General features: G+C 37.5%; 1 protein-coding gene and 1 long non-coding RNA gene across 3 annotated transcripts in view; one reads left to right on the top strand and one right to left on the bottom strand.

Moving 5' to 3' along the window:
* Nucleotides 1–23,567, bottom strand: part of LOC130549048 (natural killer cell receptor 2B4-like) — a 176,806-nt gene that overhangs the window by 45,802 nt on the left and 107,437 nt on the right. The window lies entirely within an intron of this gene.
* Nucleotides 32–3,342, top strand: LOC130549078 (uncharacterized). Its single transcript, XR_008962124.1, has 3 exons — nucleotides 32–293; nucleotides 1,346–1,446; nucleotides 2,947–3,342. It is a non-coding gene; the product is annotated as an uncharacterized LOC130549078 (long non-coding RNA).

Below are 23,567 nucleotides of genomic sequence, written 5' to 3' on the forward strand. Positions count from 1 at the left end.
TCTTCTCTGTGTGTTTGTTGATACAGGTGAAGAGAACATGTCAGTGATGGAGGGAGATCCTGTTACTCTACACACTAATGCTACTCGTATACAGGCCGAAGATGTGATACAGTGGTTTAAAGATTCTCTCATAGCTTATTCAAACAAAACAACCACCACCACAGGCAGATTTGTTATGAATTCAGATGGATCTCTCTTCATTTTAAAGATCAGATCTAAAGATTCTGGAGTTTATGATGTAAACATCACTGGCAGCAAACACATTCACAAGAGATTTAATGTTACTGTCACTGGTGAGTATCCTGAGTATCTTTACATCTGAGCTTTTTAAACTATTGAGGTGACATCATATCAACAGATTTATATTTGCTTTAATGTAAATGATACAGAGATCATATTAAATGATGTTTAATTAACAAAGTTCGGGAGGAGCACGATCAGATAATCCACCCGGCTGGTTCGCTTTCAGCAATCTCAGCATCTACCCTATCAGCTCAAGAGAGAACCACTACAAACAGACAAAGCTGTCTGACAAGTACAGCGTCCCTCCACCACCCCTGCTCCTCACCACGAGCCGCTCTGGGTTCAGGCTAATACCGGGCTCAGAGCCCTCTCCCCGGACACCACGCCAAATATGCATACCTTTTATCCCGCATTATTATCTGCATAGGTGAACTCATGAAACAGAGGTTCTGTGTGAATCACAGTAATACATGATATGTTAACAAACTGCTGTTTGTCATGATGAACATCTCTTAGCAGTAGAACATAATCTGAACCAGTAATCTGGTAGTAAATCTGAGCGATATTAACACTGCAGAACATCACATGAGGTTTATAATTCTCTTCATCACATCTGAGATGTTTCATCTCTGCTTTACAAACTGAAAATGAACACTTACCGCCTACAAACACCAAAGAAATACTGTCAAACATGTTTATGGTAAATTGCGAGCTATTTGTAAAAGATATATTCATATTATTTGGATAGCTTTAACGCTGACTCTAGACGAGCTGATATTTGCCGCATGTTTACATACCTCTATAGACACTGCAAAGTATTTTATAACTAAACAACAGTGCTCTCTTATATCGCCATGAAGAAACTGTGTTCATTTAACAGAGACTTTCAGCTGTTTGCATATGTTGTGTTGTCAAATTAAAATTCTGCTGTTCAGATGAAGAATGATGGACTGTCAGTTTTGGAAACATATTATGTAGTAAATTAAGATCTGTATTACAGTGATATTTAGACAGAATAACCATCGTATCATGTGTTGGTTTAGATGTGATTGACAGGAGCAGTTACACTAATAACTCCCATGTCTTTCTTTAACCATTCCAGAATCAAGGTCAAACGGGGAGAAAACTGGTCCAGGATTATTGGTAGTACTGATCCTGATGGGGATATTCCTGATGAGTTGATCATCTGAAAGAACAAGAAGAGTGAGTAACTTTCAATGAGAACAGATTCATATCTGTGTAGAGACAACACTGTTATATGAACGTGTCTCTTTTCAAGCCAAATAACACTGAAAATGTCTAATAGTGTTCTGTACTCAAACAAAAATAAAATGACTACATCTACTGTGTGGTTTTATTTGGACTTCTGGTAACTCGGACATAAAATCCAGATGTAAAAGGTTTAGGTTTTCTTTTCAGTTTTCAGCACAAGAACAAAAAAAGTGAATACAGTTTAACATCAAGATGAGACGAGTCCAGTAATAAAGAACAACATATGAAAATCATACATTTACTATTATTTATGTACATGGAGCTTTTCAGGTTGTAGCCTAAATGTAAAATCGAAAAGAATGTTCTTGAGCCATGGTTTCTGGATTCCTCTGGGATTTTTTTTAGAACAGCAGTTTTTGAATTTATGAGTAAATTAACACCTTCTGTGGTAAAAACACATAGCATAGGACACTTGGATACAGTCATATAGTCAAAACTTTTGTAAAAGCGTTGTTAACACATTTCTGTAATGACAGCAGATAACACAAACATGTGAGATTTATTGCTAATACACACAATACTCTGACATTGGTTTCACTTTACAATAAGGTTGTATTTGGTAACATTACTTAATGCATTAGTTAACATAAAAAACATGTTCATTCATGAACATAACAATGAGCCATATCGTTTTTAAATTATATGTTAATTTCAACATTTACAAACATGTTTTTACATCAAACACAGTAACTGTTAACTTAGTTAATACACAGTGAACTAATATGAATAATTGTATTGACTTTAACAACGATTAATAAACGCTGAAAAACTATTACAGTACTTTTAGAATACACTGACAGACAATGAAACAAGCGACATCTAAAGAATAAAAAAGAGGAAACAACACAATGCAAAAAAGATACACATTTCTTTATTGACAATAATAATACACTAATTATTTGCTAAACAAGCTGATTTTATCTTGTGCTAATTTTGCTGTTAGTGTCTGTCATGTTTTATCTTTGTGTAGTGTCACGGCCGGCTCAAAGCCGTGGCAAATGAGGGAGACTACGAGCACAAGTTAAAGTAAAAAAGGTTTATTCACAAAATAAACATTAAAAAACATAATTAAATAAAAAAGGTTCCATTCCAAATAAAATAAAATAAGGACATAATTGTCCTAAACCAAACTATAAGCAAACACATAAGTAAACTAATCCATAAACAAAATAACTAAACAAAACATAAGGCCAACCCAAATTAGAACAAAGGCCAAACAAAGGGGCAACAGACAAAATGCCGCCCTGGTCTTCGGGAAGCTCCCCTCTTTTAAAGTTCTCCACAGGTGTCTTGAATTCTATACAAAAAGTCCCACCCCTCCGCCGGCTGAAGAGGGATGGTCCACAGGCACTCACAGTAGCTACAACACTACATGTAAATGTGAGGTCACATGCTCTATTAACTCCTTTGTTTTTGTCTGTTTCCTTACAGAAAAAAAGACAAGAAAGAAACAAGAAAGAGACGGATGAACATTTGAAGATTGAGACTTCCAACAACAGCTCATAGTCACAGAATACAGATGAACACAAAAGTCTTTTCAAATCTAACGTATATACTGCTGTATGACATTTAGCTGTGAAACTTAAAGGTCTAGTAAAGTTGTTAATTTTGTTTTGTTTGTTTTTTTACCTGCATGAACACAGGGATTATTCATGTTTAGATACATGACACCTGTTTAAAGGGGTCAAATGACACGACTAAAATGAATATTATGGTGTGTAATGCAATGTGTATACAGGATTTAAGGTTCATAAATGCTGTATTTTCCACATACCGTGCATGTTTGTATCTCCTCTTTGCTCCGCCTCTCTGAAACACGCAGATTTTTGACAAAGCTCATGGCTCTGAAAAGCGAGGTGTGCTGTGATTGGCCAGTTCACCAGTGTGTAGTGATTGGTGGAATACTGCAAGCGTGTGAGGGAAATGTAACGCCTCTGACCATATTTGGAACATCAGGTTCCTCTTCAATTGCACTGACAGGTACGCCCACCTTACTTGCGTATACATTTGGGCGGTCTTAGTCAAATCAGACCACCAACTGATGTAGATTTGTGGGGGTGTGGCTACACGAGGTGTTTCAGGCAGGTCTGGGTGAGCATTCGCTTTTACATAGAATGACTCTTTTGTTCCCACACTTAAATGTGTGTTATACCACGGGGCTGTTGAATGCTTCAATCTGATTGGTTGACAAACGTTCTATGGGTATGCATTAACTTTCAGTACATGCACACCTATGAAGGTGTTCCAGGTCTGCTGACCGCATTACAGTTCCACATCACTTCGCCAAGTTTAAACAACAGAAGGTTATAGTGTAGCCTACAGCAGGGGTTCTCAACCTTTTGCAACTCATGGCCCACCAAGGACTGTTTAAAAACATTCCGAGGACCACATTTCCAAATATGATAGTATGAACACAAAATATTCAAAAAGTACAATTATATACTCTGCTGTTAATCTGTTATGCCACAGTAGCAGACTTAGTCAAGTCAGCTATATAGATGAAAACTGTCCTTGTATAATCATATAAAAGACTTGGCAGGTTTACTCGGTAACCATTTATACCTGTAACAATATCAGGGCAGGTGTCAGACACACAAGGGGGAATAATCTCTCCAAAATTTAGTTATTCCTCTCTTATACCAACAAAACAGACACTATTGTTTTACAAACCATAATAAAGAATAAAATAAATCAATAACAAATTAAAAATACAACACCAGATCAAGGCTTATATACCTGTAACAGGTCAGACACACTAGAGGGGAACATTCTATTCATTAGCAGAAATGTTCATTCACACCAAGTTACATACTGTAATAATTATCAAATACAATTGGTGTTATGAGCATTATGAACTGTTTAAAACATCTGAAACTTTTTAAAATCTTACACCCATTTAACAAACTTAAAGCATTTCATACATGTTATATTATGTACTATGTTAATTTTTTACAATTCAACTGGAGATAAACTGGACACATTAGACCCCTGCCCACACATCCAAAATTGAGGAAGCCTAACTGGTGTGTCACAGATCAACAACACAGTTTTCATCAACAATCACTTTAGGACCATTAATAAATCCCAACACATTAACATATTTACATGGACTAGTTTTGGAGTAGCTCGCATGAGAAAAACAATATATACTGAGAATCACTGGCCTACAGGCCATCACCTCACATAGCACACTGCTCTTGATCTGACCTTTATAATGTCAAACTTTACTGTTAATGGAAACGTGTGCCGTTTCGTTTCAATAAACAAAGCATTTCAAAAACAAGAAATACATATACATAAATCGAATAAATAAAATAACTAAACAGAAAAACAAAATGTATTAATAAACACTGATAGCCTACTGGTTCGTTTTCCTCTTCAAGCTGCTTATAACTGATAACAAATATAGTTTGATAGACCTACTCTAAAAAGTTTGCGTTATTTTTTTTACTGCTAAAGATAGAAACAATACGAGGAATAAATCATTTTTATTCAAGCTTCCGAATCCGTTCGCACTAACGGAAATGAGATGCGCAAGAAAGTAGTCCTACCACCAACAGCATTTTAAAGATATAAGAAGAAGAAAATAACATTACAAACATTGAAATTAAACATTTGAACAATGTCCTGTGGTGTGGTAACCGTGGTATCAGTGGAATAATCGACTCCGGTCTGTTCAATTATTCTCTCTCTCTCTCTCTCTCTCTCTCTCTCTCTCTCTCTCTGTCTGTCTGTCTTTCTGTCTGTTTGATTTTACACAATATTTTGTACAGCATTTGTTTATTTTTGAATTTTTCTTTTATGGGATCAGAATTGTTCCAATATTCTGAATAAATAAACTATGATCCGCAAATAAATATAGAGAGTTTCACAAACATTTTTTAAATCCACATATGCACAAAAAGCGAACCATAAATATATGTTAGACGTTCCACAAAAAGAAATGGGATTCACAAATAAATACAATGAGATTTGCAAATAAAAAATATTTACAAATTTATTTTAATGGCATTTATTTGTAGATCGCTTTATTCACATTTGTGGATCGCTTTCTGTGCATTTGTGAATCGCTTTCTGTGCATTTGTGGATCACTTTCTGTGCATTTGTGAATCGCTTTCTGTGCATTTGTGAATCGCTTTCTGTGCATTTGTGGATCGCTTTCTGTGCATTTGTGAATCGCTTTCTGTGCATTTGTGAATCGCTTTCTGTGCATTTGTGGATCGCTTTCTGTGCATTTGTGGATCGCTTTCTGTGCATTTGTGAATCGCTTTCTGTGCATTTGTGAATCGCTTTCTGTGCATTTGTGGATCGCTTTCTGTGCATTTGTGGATCGCTTTCTGTGCATTTGTGAATCGCTTTCTGTGCATTTGTGAATCGCTTTCTGTGCATTTGTGGATCGCTTTCTGTGCATTTGTGGATCGCTTTCTGTGCATTTGTGAATCGCTTTCTGTGCATTTGTGAATCGCTTTCTGTGCATTTGTGGATCGCTTTCTGTGCATTTGTGGATCGCTTTCTGTGCATTTGTGAATCGCTTTCTGTGCATTTGTGAATCGCTTTCTGTGCATTTGTGGATCGCTTTCTGTGCATTTGTGGATCGCTTTCTGTGCATTTGTGAATCGCTTTCTGTGCATTTGTGAATCGCTTTCTGTGCATTTGTGGATCGCTTTCTGTGCATTTGTGAATCGCTTTCTGTGCATTTGTGGATCACTTTCTGTGCATTTGTGAATCGCTTTCTGTGCATTTGTGGATCACTTTCTGTGCATTTGTGAATCGCTGCACTCATTTGTGGATCAGTGCACGCATTTGTGGATGGCTCTCTGTGCATTTGTGAACTCTTTCCGGATGCATTGTGAATCGCTTTCTGTGGATTTGGGTCGCTTTCTGTGATTTGTGGATTCACTTTCTGACTGCATTTGTGAATCGCTTTCTGTGATTATGTATGATCGCTTTATGCTTTTGTCAGGGAGGAAATCGGCGGGCTTTTCTGTGCTTTGGATCACTTTTGTGTACTTCTGTGAATCCTTTTGCTGGTGGTTTGTGTGGTCCGTTTTTGTCTTTGTGGCAATCCTTCTGCAATTTTGTTGGAATCGTTTCTGCTGATTGTGGGGATCGCTTTCTGTCCGGCATTTGTGGATCACTTTTCTGCGTGCATTTTTGTGAGTCGCTTTCTGTGCATTGTGAATGACTTTTCTGTGCATGTTGTGAATCGGACTTCTCTGCGGTGCGCATTTAATTGGACTTCACTTTCTGTGCATTAGTGAACGCTGTTCTGTGATTTGGGGATCCAATTTCTGCTGACTTCTGATTATAGCTTTCTGATGCAGTTTGTGATCACTTTCTGATGATTTGTGATCGCTGCACTCCTTTGGATCAGGTTGCACGCATTTGTGGGATGGCTCTTCTGTGCATTGTGGATTTTGAAACTTTCTACGTTTCAGAACGTGCGCACAATTCCACAAAATAGGTGGCATTCCGCTATTTATGCAAGCCATCGGTAACTTCCTTTCGTTCTTGCTCCGAATAGGGCCGTCTTAACTCGCCATTAGGTTCGCTCTTGCCTAGATTCAGGTAACATGGCGCGTACCAGTGAGCGCAGGTCTAAATGCATAAGTAGACCTATTTAAGACCTACGTTGAATGTGGCTTTCTTGCTACTATCAGATATATTGGTTGGTTTTCTATGTCATCTGGTCACTATGGTTACTAAGCAGAACGACGAACGTTTCTTATAGGCTACTGCAACGGAGGGCGCGGTTCATTATCTGTTATGCACCGACCGGCAACCTTGGGGAACCACACGGGTTGTAAATGGGCTACAGGGGTGCAGAATGGGCATGGGCTCAAAATGGGCATCTTATCTGGGGCCCACTTGGGTGACCCAGATAGGACTTACATGGGTGAACCCAGGGGGGCTCCCCATGTGGTTTCTAGTTGGGTAATTAATGGGAAATGTGTGCATGGGTTTAAAATGGGCTACAGTTATGTCTTTTCACAAGGAGTATTAATGAATTAATTTATTACTTTTTCTAGCCAAATTTAGTATCCACAAATGTACATTTCGAGGAGACAAACCTATATAGTTGTTAAGGTGGAAATCCTACCTAATTCAATGCAATGTTTAGCAAATATAAATATAAAAGTATTTCTGGCTAACATTTCAATGTGTTAATTTAACCTTTTTTATTTTCTTCTTTTGATATTGCTTTGATTTAAATATTGTGGTGTTTGATTTTTTTATGTATTTCCATAATGTACCCAACATTCATATTTGAATTAAAAGGTCTTTGCTGCGCAGAACGATCGGCGTATGTCATCAAAGTACCGCGAGATGCAGCCCCGGAAGGATCCCGTGAGATTTCCTTTAGCAATTCCCATCCCCCTACTAAGTTACCTAAATCGCGCTGAGCTCAGCGGTGTGTTGTTTTTTTCTTAGAATGTACCAAATTGTTGATTTGGCCGCTCTTAATGTTCCTGGCATCTTTTTGACGGATTTGTAGTGTTTTTGAAATCTAACTATGGTCTGTTTCACTTGCATGGCGATCTCCCTGAACCCCATGATGTGGGTTCACAGCAACAGCTTCCAAATTCAAACACCACATGTAGAATCAACTCCAGACCTTTAACATGCTTCATTTATGACAAAATTATTTAAGGAAAAGCCCATACATGTGAATAAAACAGCTTTTTATTCAACTGTCCAATTACTTTTGGTCCCTTGAAAAAGGGGGGCGCTTCATATTAAAGAGCTGTAATTCCTAAATCCTTCAGCTAATCTGGATGTGAATACACTCTAAATAAAGCTGAGAGTGTGCACTTTAAGACAATATCTATTATAAAACTGTAACTCAAAAACATATTGATACACAGCTAAAATAACAAAAAATGTGACTCTGTCCAAATATTTATGGCCCTAACTGTATGTGTATGTTTACTACGCATATTGATTTTGCATTTATAAACGTAAATATTTCCTAAATATATATACATATATATTTGTTTTTATGTACTTATATTTACCAATAATTGAAATTATACAAGCATTTATTAATGTTCATATTTTTCTTAAAAATACACATGCATGTATGTTTAAGAATGCAATGATACACAGTACACATACATATACTGTATTATGTAAATACAAACTTTTATTCTGAATACGATTAATCATTTAACAGCCCAGATATACAAGTTATGCCAAATGTTTTCAGTAGCTTTAACTTTTTTCAAGATTCATGTGTATTATAAAGTTGTAAATGTACATATGTTTTATAAAGTTGTAAATGTACATGTGTTTTATAAAGTTTAAATCGTCACATTTTATGTATGTTCAAATGAAAAGTTAATTCAAATAAACTTTGATTAAAAGCATGCACTACTGGTTTCGATTTATTAAATACCTTTAGGATTTTAATGGATTAAATGTTTGGATTTAGGGATTTACCGTAAAATAATGTAACCCATACAAACTATTGTGGCCCATAAGAGACGAATATAAGACCTAGCTGGGTCCCATCATTAACCCATCTAGGCAGACTCCTGTAGACACCAATGGGAGCTATCTGGTTAACCCAAATGGGGCCTATATGGTGTCCATTAAGGGCCCACCATAAGCCCATCTGGGCTAACACATGTGGGGCCACCATGGAAACTGCGGACAAATTAGCTGGGTCCCAGTTGGGTTGCCCGGGTGGGCCCCAGATATCAGCGCAAGTGCAACCCATTTGGGCCCCACATGATTGTGTTTGCTGGGGAGGTGGGCCGTTACACCTCGGGTGTGCATTAACTTTCGATAATTGAACGGACCGGAGTCAATTATTCCGCTTATACCACGGTTACCACATTACAAGTAATTTTTCAGGTGTTTTATTTCAAGAGATTTGTTATGTTTGCCGCGCTTATAATGCTACTGTGAGTGGGGGACTATTTTCTCATCCGAAGCTGCCGGTAATTCCAAAATGCATGGATTAAAGTTCTCCGTCGCTACGACGGATTTCCGTCAATTGCAGCGAGTCTACGACGGATTTCCGTTAATTGCAGCGAGTCTACGACGGATTTCCGTCAATTGCAGGGTTCCAGCCTGTCCTTGATGTCTTAAATTCACTGTTCATAATGTTGTTAACCCTTTGCAGCGTACGATCACACCGGTGTGATTAGAACATTCAGCGCTTTGGCTGGCACTGAGCCAGAGACAGACTCAATCCTGTCACATATCACAACTGTGCAGTGCTTTCAAGCACATCACGTTTAATTTAGCCTTCAGACATATACACGTGCCTACAAGCACAAATACATTCAGAGATTGCATAATACACACTGATGTCTATGGAAGCGGCAATAACAATCTCCTCAAATGTAATTTGACGGATGTTTTATTCAGATCAGACACAGTATCTGCAATTTAAGCAATTGTTAAGATCACTCAATTCTTCTACCAGTTCACCAGGCACTTACCTTTGTGTTTTTAAGAGAAGTGGATGAATTCACGTGATGTAAATCCGACAGATCTCAGACCGCGGCAGAAACAAACATGGCGGCGCCCGCTTACAGCTCAACTAACGCGATCATTATAAAAGTGTTTAAACAACAAAACACATTCACATGCACATATCTGACAATCGGAATGTCAGATATGTCATGACATAGTTAACAGTTTGTGAATTTTTTTGAGTAAAAAAGAAAAATGATGTAGAAGCAATGCATCAGTCATACAGCTGCTGTGGCTCTGGGGTGTGTCACGTGATAATCAGTGCCGCGTCGCCATGGAAATGTTAAATAGTGATGGGAAGTTCGAGTCATTTTTACGATTCGGATGTTTGAATCTCGTTCAGCAAAATGAACGAATCTTTTTTCGAGTCATTTCGTTCATCTGAGCAGAGTTAAATTAATGTTGCATGTTAATAGCCAAATTACCCCATAACGTTTATTTATGCTAGTTTTGATCAGATATATAATAAGAAATAACTTATATTGTAGTTAGGGACAAGTTATGAGAAACAGTTATTTAATTATTTCCTGACAGCATTTCTGTAAAGTTATGCATTTATAATTCATTAACAATTTTGGGTCACTCAGGTATGCAATAAGGTCTACAGGTTGTTGTTTTTTACTAAAAAGTCTCATGCAGTTTGCAAAGTAAATAATAATAGGCTTTTGAAATCATTTAAATGTGCAATTATTTAATAAGAGATCACTTGTGTAATATATGCATTAGACATAAACACTGACTTTACTAGTGTTGCTTATGTTTATATTTTGCCAGCACAGTTCTTATGCAAAATAGTTAGTTATTAAGATAAATTAAAAACACATGCAGAAATCCACAAGAAACATTTATGAATATACTGACAGAAAAAAGAACAGAACGGTACGTTTTAGAGAAGATGTTTATTGCACATATCTTTTGATCATTTTATAATATTTCTTCCTATAATACAACATATAACACGTACATCATGCATTTGACTGATGATCCGGGAAGTGGTCACGTAACGTTAAAGACTCGGACTCGAAGACTCCGGTACAGGCTGCAGGTTTGCCTGCGGAGCTACCATTTGACAAAAGAACAAAAGGGCTCGGACCCGATGACTCGAGAGACGAACTAATCATTTCTCTTTCCGGTATAAAAGAACGAAAGGACTCGGACCCGATGACTCGAGAGACGAACTTCATTACTGTTTCTGGTACAATGTTGCACATGCGCGGTCAACACAAAATGAACGAATCACTCGCTGAGACACTCGTTACTCCCGAGTCATTTTAAAGATTCGTTCAAATAACGGAACTCGATCTGATGAACGACTATCACTAAATGGTCCGTGTATTTAGCGGCCAACGGATTTCCCTTTTGAAATTAGAAAACCAAAATCGGGAATCCAGCTGTTTTCCAGTTTTTGCGTTGATTATGAAAACGAAAAACGAACAAATGACCCGTTGTCCGTTTTTTTTTCAAATGTGTTTATAAGTGGAAATCGGGAGTTAAAATACACGTGTGAAAATCCTATGTCTCTATTTTCTGCAGTTTGTACCGACCCGGAAGCAGAAGCTATCAAGGTGGGCGGGGCATGTGGACATACTCTTAAGTTATAACCTTTCACTGTCAAACTCTATTTGCATCATGAGAAAAGGCATGACATGACCCATGACATCTTACAGAGTCTTTGATTTAAAACTTAAGTGAAGGTTGATGTCTAAGTTCGGAGATGGTCCTGAACCATTTACATTTATTTACATTTATGCATTTGGCAGACGCTTTTATCCAAAGCGACTTACATTACCATGAACCATGGACTTATATTTGTTGTGGGTATGATTCTCATGTGAACAGCAGTGCATTGTAAAAGCCAATCCTACTGTGAATATAGTTGCACTGTTAATATCAGTTGCCAATACAAATGATCCTATACATTTTTGAATAGCACTTGGAAAGTGTGCATTTGTTGACATATAGATATGCGTCCAAGTGCTCTGTGCTTCTTTGTATTTGGCCATAGATGCATATAAATGCAGTTCATGCTGTATTAACAAAATAGGTCATAATATAATTCACAGCTCTATAATATGTATCACATTGTAGTGTAATTCACAGTTCTGTAGTTTTAATGCCTTTAAAACATTTCTTGGTCCATGGTATTGTTTTGCCATCTGTTGTGGCAAAACAACACATGCATTATTTAAAAAAAAAAAGAATGGCTAATTCTGCAAAAGTAGGTGCCAAATATGTTGGGGTCAAGATACCATGTAGATCATTTATATTCAATCAACTCAGAATAACCCGATGTCACTGCTTATCACTGATAACCCTTACGGAAATTTACCATGGTTTTACTACAGTTAAAATGGAAAAACCATGGTTTTACTACAGTTAAAACCAAAAAAACATGGTTACTGTAGTAACCATGGTTTTGCCCCAAGTAATCAATGCACCAAAAAACCACGGTTACTACACTTGTACCACAAAAAAAAAAACATGTTTAATTTTCGTAAGGGAATGACTACTGCATCACTCAAGCTTTAACATGGGGTGGCCTTTGTGTTCGTGTTGTAACCTTTTCTTTTTTCTGTAATAAAACCTGCATATTCGTGCAACGACATGTTCCAAAGACATCAACAGAACGGTTAATCATACTACTCGATAGCTTCCGCTTCCGGGTCACTACAAACAATCTGCACAAAATTGAGATATAAGATTTTCACACGTGTATTTTAATTCCCGATTTCCACTTATAAACACATTTGGAAAAAAACGGACAACGGGTCATTTGTTCGTTTTTCGTTTTCATAATCAACGCAAAAACCGGAAAACAGCTGGATTCCCGATTTGATGTTCTAATTTCAAAAGGAATAGCTCAGTTGGCGACAGTACTGGACCAATTTGATCAAGGTGCTTAGAGGACACTACGTCTGTCTATTTTTTGAACGAATCTTTAAAATGACTCGGGAGTAACGAGTGTCTCAGCGAGTGATTCGTTCTTTTTGTGTTGACCGCGAATGTGCAACATTGTACCAGAAACAGTAAAGAAGTTCGTCTCTCGAGTCATCGGGTCCGAGTCCTTATACCGGAAAGAGAAATGATTAGTTCGTCTCTCGAGTCATCGGGTCCGAGCCCTTTCGTTCTTTTGTCAAATGGTAGCTCCGCAGGCAAACCTGCAGCCTGTACCGGAGTCTTCGAGTCCGAGTCTTTAACGTTACGTGACCACTTCCCGAATCATCAGTCAAATGCATGATGTACGTGTTGTATGTTGTATTATAGGAAGAAATATTATAAAATGATCGAAAGATATGTGCAATAAACATCTTCTCTAAAACGTACCGTTCTGTTCTTTTTTTCTGTCAGTATATTCATAAATGTTTCTTGTGGATTTTCTGCATGTGTTTTTAATTTATCTTAATAACTAACTATTTTGCATAAGAACTGTGCTGGCAAAATATAAACATAAGCAACACTAGTAAAGTCAGTGTTTATGTCTAATGCATATATTACACAAGTGATCTCTTATTAAATAATTGCACATTTAAATGATTTCAAAAGCCTATTATTATTTACTTTGCAAACTGCATGAGACTTTTTAGTAAAAAACAACAACCTGTAGACCTTATTGCATACCTGAGTGACCCAAAATTGTTAATGAATTATAAATGCATAACTTTACAGAAATGCTGTCAGGAAATAATTAAATAACTGTTTCTCATAACTTGTCCCTAACTACAATATAAGTTATTTCTTATTATATATCTGATCAAAACTAGCATAAATAAACGTTATGGGGTAATTTGGCTATTAACATGCAACATTAATTTAACTCTGCTCAGATGAACGAAATGACTCGAAAAAAGATTCGTTCATTTTGCTGAACGAGATTCAAACATCCGAATCGTAAAAATGACTCGAACTTCCCATCACTATTTAACATTTCCATGGCGACGCGGCACTGATTATCACGTGACACACCCCAGAGCCACAGCAGCTGTATGACTGATGCATTGCTTCTACATCATTTTTCTTTTTTACTCAAAAAAATTCACAAACTGTTAACTATGTCATGACATATCTGACATTCCGATTGTCAGATATGTGCATGTGAATGTGTTTTGTTGTTTAAACACTTTTATAATGATCGCGTTAGTTGAGCTGTAAGCGGGCGCCGCCATGTTTGTTTCTGCCGCGGTCTGAGATCTGTCGGATTTACATCACGTGAATTCATCCACTTCTCTTAAAAACACAAAGGTAAGTGCCTGGTGAACTGGTAGAAGAATTGAGTGATCTTAACAATTGCTTAAATTGCAGATACTGTGTCTGATCTGAATAAAACATCCGTCAAATTACATTTGAGGAGATTGTTATTGCCGCTTCCATAGACATCAGTGTGTATTATGCAATCTCTGAATGTATTTGTGCTTGTAGGCACGTGTATATGTCTGAAGGCTAAATTAAACGTGATGTGCTTGAAAGCACTGCACAGTTGTGATATGTGACAGGATTGAGTCTGTCTCTGGCTCAGTGCCAGCCAAGCGATGTGACTGTCCGTCTATACACGCACCGATACCATCCTGATGCTGACGGTACGTAGAAAGGTCTAAAACATTTTTAACTGAAGTGAATTTCAAGCATCACAAGGACGCTGGACCCTGCATTGCCGGAAATCCGGACAAGATCATGCATTGACGTGAAATCGTCGTGACTCTCTGAGTACGGCAATCCGTCGTTAGACTCGCTGCATCATTAGGAAATGTGTCACGCAGGAGACTTTATCATGATTTGTTGTCCTTGTGTCCAAAAGGATGGTAATGCATCACTAGACTTTTCAGATATAGTCCACGATTTACCAACATAAACCGGAGTTACTAAGCACGAGGTTAAGCAGTTAGATATTAGAACAATCAGCAATTAATCGACCATAAGTGCCTTCGTGACTGCGCTGTAAATTTAATTTCATTTTTTTTTCATGATTTACGTTTCGATCTCATATTCGTAATGATTTCAATTTCAGATTTTGATTATCTTTCTTATACCATTAATTCTTTATTCAATGTCTACAATTATGACTTTTAATTCTCGATCGAAGGTTTGAATATTTTCTCTTCGATAATTACTGACGTTTTTCTCATAATTTTGCTTTTTAATTCATATACTGATTTTATTCATTAATTATACCTTACTTATTCTCATTTTGACTTTTGTATACTATACATTATGACTTTTTATCTCATAATTTTGACTTTTTATCTCATAATTATGACTTTTTATCTCATAATTTTGACTTTTTATCTCATAATTATGACTTCTTATCTCATAATTTCGATTTTGTATCTCATAATTATGACTTTATCTCATAATTTCGATTTTTATCTCACAATTATGACTTTTTATCTCATAATTATGACTTTTTATCTCATAATTATGACTTTTTATCTCATAATTTCGATTTTGTATCTCATAATTATGACTTTTTAGAGTCTGATTTTTTTTATCACATGGCGGAAACGGGCTTCCATACATTCGTAATCCGTAGTCAAGTGGCTTCTTCGTTTGGCAATACAACAGCTAGAAAGTAGGAAGAAGTGGTTTTCAAAATAAAAGTCACTAATTTTAAAACGGAACCTATTATCTTCAAAACAGGCCTTCAAAAACAGGCAAGATATAAGTATATATATAAAACAGATGCATTACATTTTCTTGGCACCAACCCCAAATTATGAAATTTATATGTAGAGAAATTAAATCGAAAAGAAGAACAAATGCATCTAAAGCAGATATTTGTTTTTTGCAAACAATGCCAACTGCCCTCTGGTGTACAAAATGAGAAACAGCAAGCACAGAACAAAACGGGTTTGCTACAGACTCGCTTTATAAGACGAGCTTATTTAAGGTCACAAGGGGCAGGGATTACTTTTGTGTTGAATGTATTTGCGTTTTTTACTTTTATTGATTTAACTTTAATTAATTCAACCAAATATCTTCTAAATATCCTCTTGAAAAAACAATGCCACCCACATCTCGATGTACTGGAGGACTGTGGGTGAGTAAATTAGTAGCAATTTTTGGGTAAAATAACGCATTAAGGAATATAAAATACAATACAATTAAAAAGACAATAACCTTTTAATTTAATATCATGAAAAAGGCACAAATACTGGATGCAATATTTGTGTGCATGTTTTAATCATGACCTATAAGTAACAGCAACAAAAACAGTATAAAAGGAACAAACGCATAATACGAAAAATAACAGAAGAAATGAGAATATGGTAAAAAAAACTGGCCGCATCCTATTTATACTTTTGGAATCTGGCCCTCAAAGAAAAGTAGTTGAAGACCCCTGGATAGATTGTCGAAAGAATGCAATGGACTTGGAGGTGTACAAAAAAGTATGCGTGTGTACTAGCATTTCCCAGAAGTCGAACTCTAAATATAATTCTTTTGAAGTCATGGTTCTTCATGTTTCAACACCTAATACTAAAGATAAAACACTTTTTAAATTGATTCTAGCTATTGTATATAGGCCTCCAGGGCACCACACAGATTTTATTAAAGAATTTGGTGGGTTCTTATCAGAACTAGTACTGGCCGCAGATAGACTCCTTGTCGTTGGTGACTTTAACATCCACGTAGATAACGTTACAGATGCCTTAGGAATGGCTTTCAAAGACACTCTTAACTCCATGGGCATTAGTCAACATGTGTCAGGACCCACTCACCTTCGTAATCATACTTTAGATTTAATACTGTCTTACGGTATAAATGTGGACGACGTTAAAATCCTTCAGCAGAGTGAAGACATTTCGGATCATTATCTGGTATTATGTTTGCTTCACTGGCCTACGGCTGCAAATAAAACTCATTGTTACAAATATGGTAGAACAATAACTTCAACTACCAAAGATGCGTTTCTCGATAATCTGCCCGAATTGTCTCAAATCATGAGAAATAACGTTGAAGATCTTGACATTACCACTGAAAATTTTAATTCCACCTTCTCGGTAACGCTAGACAAAGTTGCTCCACTACGTTTAAAGAAGATTAAAAATGGCAGCCCCACACCGTGGTATAATGAACACACTCAGGCTCTAAAGAAAGCGGCCCGAAAAATGGAGCGCAACTTTAAGAAAACTAAATTAGAGGTATTTCGTACAGCATGGAAGGATAGTATTCGAAAATACAGGAAAGCCCTAATAACTTCTAGATCCGCCTACTTTTCATCACTAATAGAAGAAAACCAGCACAACCCTAGGTTTTTATTTAAACACGGTGGCTAAATTAACAAAAAATAAATCGTCAGTGACTTCTGATCCTGTATATCAGCATAGCAGTGATGAATTTATGAACTACTTCACATATAAAATCCAAGATATTAGAGAAAAAATTATAACAATGCAATCAGAAGTGAAACCCGCTGAACAAACTAACTACAGCGCCCTTAAGGAGAAAATGCAATTATTTTATACCGTAGATCAAGATGAGCTGTCTAAAATTATTAGATCATCTAAATCAACAACATGCATACTAGACCCTATACCTACAAATCTACTGAAAGAGATGCTCCCAGAAATTATAGATCCTCTTCTTGGTATTATTAACTCATCTCTGACATTAGGACATGTGCCTAAAGCATATAAGGTGGCTGTTATAAGGCCCCTTGTCAAAAACCCCAACTCGACCCTAGAGAACTAAGGAACTACAGGCCTATATCGAATCTACCTTTCATATCTAAAGTTCTGGAAAAAGTAGTTTCAACTCAATTATGCTCCTTCCTCCAAAGGAATGACATCAATGAAGAATTCCAGTCTGGATTTAGAGCATGTCACAGTACAGAGACTGCTTTGATCAGAGTTACAAATGATCTGCTATTGGCGTCTGACCGAGGTTGTATCTCGTTATTGGTGCTGCTAGACCTTAGTGCTGCATTCGATACCATTGACCACAGCACACTCCTACATAGACTCGAAAATTATGTCGGCATTAAGGGAATAGCTTTGAAATGGTTTAAATCTTATTTATCCGACCGTTTTCAATTTGTAGCAATAAACAATGAGGTGTCACGCAAATCGCAAGTCCAGTACGGTGTACCACAGGGCTCAGTCTTAGGGCCTCTGCTCTTCGCATTATACATGCTACCTCTAGGAGATATAATAAAGCAACACGGAGTTAGCTTTCACTGTTATGCTGATGATACTCAACTTTATATTTCCTCGAAGCCTCATGAAACACAGCAGTTCCATCGAATAATGGAATGCATAGTCGATATAAAAAACTGGATGAGTAACAACTTTTTATTACTGAACTCGGACAAAACGGAAGTGTTACTTATTGGACCGAAAACTGCTATAAGTAACAACCAAGAATACTGTTTAACTATTGACGGATGTTCCATAAAACCCTCGTCGTCAGCAAAGAATCTTGGCGTTCTATTCGATAGTAATCTGTCATTTGAGAGCCACGTCGCCAACACCTGTAAAATTGCGTTTTTCCATTTAAGAATATATCTAAACTACGTCATATGCTGTCAATCTCAGATGCAGAGAAGTTAATTCATGCATTCATGACATCAAGACTAGATTACTGTAATGCACTGTTAGGTGGTTGCCCTGCAGGCTTATTACAAAAACTCCAATTGGTCCAAAATCGCGGCAGCTCGAGTTCTTACACGTACAAAAAAGTATGAACATATTAGCCCGGTTCTGTCAACCTTGCACTGGTTACCTATAAAGCATCGCGTTAACTTTAAAATCTTGCTTATTACCTATAAAGCCTTACATGGTTTAGCTCCTCAGTACTTGAATGAACTCCTTTTGTATTACAGTCCTTCACGTGCATTACGCTCTCAGGCGTCCTGTCAGTTGGTAATACCTAGAATTTCAAAATCAAGTGCAGGTGGTAGATCCTTTTCCTATCTAGCGCCTAAACTTTGGAATAGTCTTCCCTGCACTGTCCGGGAGGCAGACACACTCTGTCAGTTTAAATCTAGACTAAAGACGCATCTTTTTAATTTGCATACACTACTCTTCCATAATATAAATCTTAGAGGGTTTAGGCTGCATTAGTTAGATCAACCGGAACCAAAAACACAACTGATGTACTTGTTGCATCAAAGAGTACAGAACAGTACTCTACTCTCAGCCAGTCTTGTCTCATTGTTCCAAGGTTACCACAGCGAGCAGGATGCAGTTCATGGCCTGACCTGATGGTAGAGCGGAGAATGGGAAGTGGGGACCTGACAAGAGCTGAGATGATAGAGCTGGATAAAGAAGGACGCGGTCTCTTGACATGTCTTCACCACAAAACTTTCAAATGCTATTAGATTATTAATGATAATCTTAAACTATAATTTATTTTATTATTAAGTTTATTTATTTTATTTAGCCTTGTTGTGCAAGTTCTCTGGAGCTTGTGCAGAGGCAGCAGCTTTTGCCAGAGGGGAACTGGAATCCCCTGGTTGGGCCTGGGTTCTCCTGAGGTTTTTTTTCTCGATTAGAGTTTTGGGTTCCTCGCCACCTGCCTGTTTTGCCATCTCCTACGGGGCTGCTTAATTTTAGTTTCTATATCAAAATATATCTTTTGCCTGTGCTTCTCTCCTTATCTATGGCTGCTCTCACTGAGCGTGTGTGTGTGTGCGTACTTGTCTGTGTACGTACGTGTGTGTGTGTGTGTGTGTTGTGTCTCTGTGTCTGTGTGTGTTGGTGGTGTGTGTGTTGTGTGTGTGGAGTGTTTTGTGTGTGGGTGTGTCTGTCTTCTGTGTTTTCAACCTTTTCTTGTTTTTGCAGGTACAACTTTGATTGTTTTGCTTGTAGTCAATGTGTCTCATGTACAGCTGCTTTGTAACAATGAAAATTGTAAAAGCGCTATATAAATAAAGTTGAGTTGAGTTGAGTGTGTAATACTTCCCAGTGTACACAGAAGACTTTACAAGGGGGTTTACATATTTAAAGTTGGTTTTAATCTGCAAAATGAATTAATATAACATCAGTGACGGCAGTCCATGTTTAACCAAGCCAAACACTCGCAGTCAGTCTCGCTCATTACTTCATGTAAGATCCTGCAAAAGTACGGCTTTATGACCGGTGAGGCGCTGCCGCCACCTACTGGTGAATAATTAAACTGAAACAACTGAAGCAATTCCTTTTCTACACGCATTTATCACACACTTAACGTTATATTAAGTTCTTAATCTTTAACACTCTATTAAAAGTTCCATATCACGTTTAAAGTGTTATTTTTGCGTGTGATCTCATTTATTGCACTACAACAAATAAATAAAAATCGCAAGACTCTTATGCAAGGCCGGACTTACCATTGGCCTTGACGGGCACCAGCCTGCTCTCGTTGATTTGATTTGTTGTTATATGCCAGTCATTTTATTTTTCATTTAAACTTTGTGCATTGGTCTACCAATGTTCAATAGCACTGCCTTATGTAAGGAATGATGTCGTTTAATTGGCTAATCGTTCCGTCAGTCATGTTGGCGTTTCCTGATTGGTTATTTGTGGATTCTATCCATCATGTTTACCGCAGTTGAAACCTGTCTGCTCATTAAGACGCTTGTTCTAATGGCTGACAAGCGCAATCGCAGTGCCGCGCTTAATGAAAACCAAAAACTGAGAGACAAGAACGCGAAAGAACAGCATTTAGGAAATAATGATTCTTTACACCCATGGCACCACACTTTGATCTTTAGGCAGAGAATCCAGAGCATACCTGTCACCATCTCCCGTTTTTCACACCCATCTCCCGCCAGCCCTCTGGTTTTATTTCGTTATTTCTCCTATGAAACTCCTGGACCGACGGGAGCCGGAACGCGTTCACTGGGTGGCTCTGTGGCTTGAGCCGCTGCCCATTTGCCCTCACAGGCTGGCGCCCTTTGGTAGACGAAGTAGAGTAGAGAGGATTCACATCCCCGCGAAAAACTGTCTCTGAATACACCGTTATGATTCCACTCCGCGTTATCCGTTTGACGCTCGCGCCTCACAGTCTGTGTCCGCTCACTGAACACGACAGATCGGTTCATCGACAGGTAGATGCAGTAGAGTCTACTAGCTGTTGTTGTTGTTACACTTTCTTTGCTTTTACAAAAAACGTGTAATGAAAAGTGTTCTGCAGACATCTCTGAATAAAAACTGGTAATATAGAGTTTATTTCTAATATTTCCCGTTCTGTGACCATAAGTGGTTCTTGTAAATAATATGCAAACACTGTTAAATCCATCCATGTAAATAAAAAATGAAAACATTCTGCTAACTAATAAACAAAGTTAAAACAACCGAACTACGGGACGCGTGAAGGGACAAACTGCTCGTGCTTTTTCAAACTGCGTTTAGATAGTTATTTCATTTCTGACGTTGAGATATCTGGCAAAATGTAAATGCTAAATTAAGATGATACCTTGCAGATATACCATTCATGGATTCATGGCCTGTGAGCTGCATTAAACTGTCTCAAATGCTATTAGATTATTAATGATAATCTTAAACTATAATTTATCTTATTAGTAAGTTTATTTATTTTATTTAGCCTTGTTGCGCAAGCTCTCTGGAGCTTTGCCAGAGGGGAACTGGAATCCCCTGGTTGGGCCTGGGTTCTCCTGAGTTTTTTTTTCTCGATTAGAGTTTTGGGTTCCTCGCCACCGTTTGCATACTGTTTTTGCACTATCTGCCTGACCGGGGGGGCTGCTTTAGAATCTTAAAGTTTTACTTAATTAATATTGCATATAGGAATTTATTATCTGTTATATTTGACCTGTGCTTCTCTCTCCTTTATCTTAAATGTGTGCTCTCACTGAGCGTGTGTGTGTGTGCGTACTTGTCTGTGTACGTACGTGTGTGTGTGTGTGTGTGTGTGTTGTGTGTGTGTGCGTGCGCATCCGTGTGTGTGTGTGTCTCTGTGTCTTTGTGTGTTGGTGCGTGTGCGTGTTGTGTGTGTGGAGTGTTTTGTGTGTGGGTGTGTCTGTCTTCTGTGTTTTCAACCTTTTCTTGTTTTTGCAGGTACAACTTTGATTGTTTTGCTTGTAGTCAATGTGTCTCATGTGCAGCTGCTTTGTAACAATGAAAATTGTAAAAGCGCTATATAAATAAAGTTGAGTTGAGTTGAGTCTCTTAGATTTACATTTAAGAATTTGACATGAAAATGATGTTATGTTAGTCATAAAGTAATTAAAAGATTTAAAACGATTTATAACAGAGGGGTGCCCTATTTGCCCTGCACAACCTCAGTTAACTAGACAATACAAAACTATGGACCCATCTCATTATTATGAAACTATTTAAGCCATAATAAGACGTTTCATCTCATTATATGAATACAATTTTAATGTGCATTTCAAACTCATAGATCTGTCATATGCTTTACTGATGGAATTGCAATAGAATACTAATATATTTTTAACACTTTACACCGTTGCATTTGTTAACATTAGTTAAGCATTAGATTACATGTCTGCATTTGTTCATCTTTATTTTCAGTATTTACTAATATTTTTAAAAACATTGAACATGCACCATGAACTAACATGAACAACTGTATTTGTATTAACTAACAATAAACAAGATTAATAAATGCTGACTGAATTGTTCATTGTTGGTTTCATGTTCATGCAGGGGTTCACAAATTTTAGATCCGAGACGTATAATCTCTCAAGATCCTCCAGAAATACAGGCAAAACACACACATTTGTTCCTTTTTAGTAGTTTTGTTATTATGAATCAATAAATTTAATTTTAATATACATAATGGTAGGGCTGTATGATTATGTCAAAAACTGTAGCCCCTTGATATTGTAATGTTGATTATTAATGTTGGATTTTGCATTTAAGTATGTTTGAAACTTCCTACACGCTATAAATGCACCACTTGTGGCTCCCACTGTCAAAACAAGCATTATAAACGTGTAAACCAATGATCAAGTGTCATTGTTGGTCATTGGAGAAAAAAAACCATTTACTAATGCTAACAAACATATGATTTTAAATAGTACGGGGGGCCCCGAAAACAACTCAAGCCCAGGGGCCCCCATCCTCCTAAGTCCGGCCCTGCTCATATGCGTGCAGTATGTTTACATAAGAGGGCTGCCGTTACACTGTGGCGTCTACGAACACTTAACATTATATAATGTCGCATTATAGCGCTGTTGTTTAAGGTCGGAAGATTGGCTGTGCATAACATTACAAGGCAGTTCTGCACCGCTGTTTGCAGACATCTTAGTGCACCGTACGTGACAGAGAATGGCGAGTGACGCGATAGACAACTAAGGTACGTTCATACAGTCACTTTTTAGGATTGACAACCGTATTTACTTACGGGCGTGCATGAGTCTCGAAATGTCCTGTTCACACACCGGTTTAAAGTTGCAGCTTGTATACTGTCTGTTTGAACGAGAAACCGTACTCAAGCCTGTATGGTATTCGCATGCGACGCTTGTAACCATAGTGACGGACGTACACATGAAAGATGGGTCATACTACAGACACTATCGCAATGGATTTAGTGCTATATAGCAAAACTAGGCGCGATTTTATTTGCAAAGAAGTAATAAACAGACACGGACAGCGGCTGAGACTATTGTTTT

The sequence above is a fragment of the Triplophysa rosa genome, linkage group LG25 (assembly GCF_024868665.1).
Source record: "Triplophysa rosa linkage group LG25, Trosa_1v2, whole genome shotgun sequence".
NCBI classification, from domain to species: Eukaryota; Metazoa; Chordata; class Actinopteri; order Cypriniformes; family Nemacheilidae; genus Triplophysa; species Triplophysa rosa.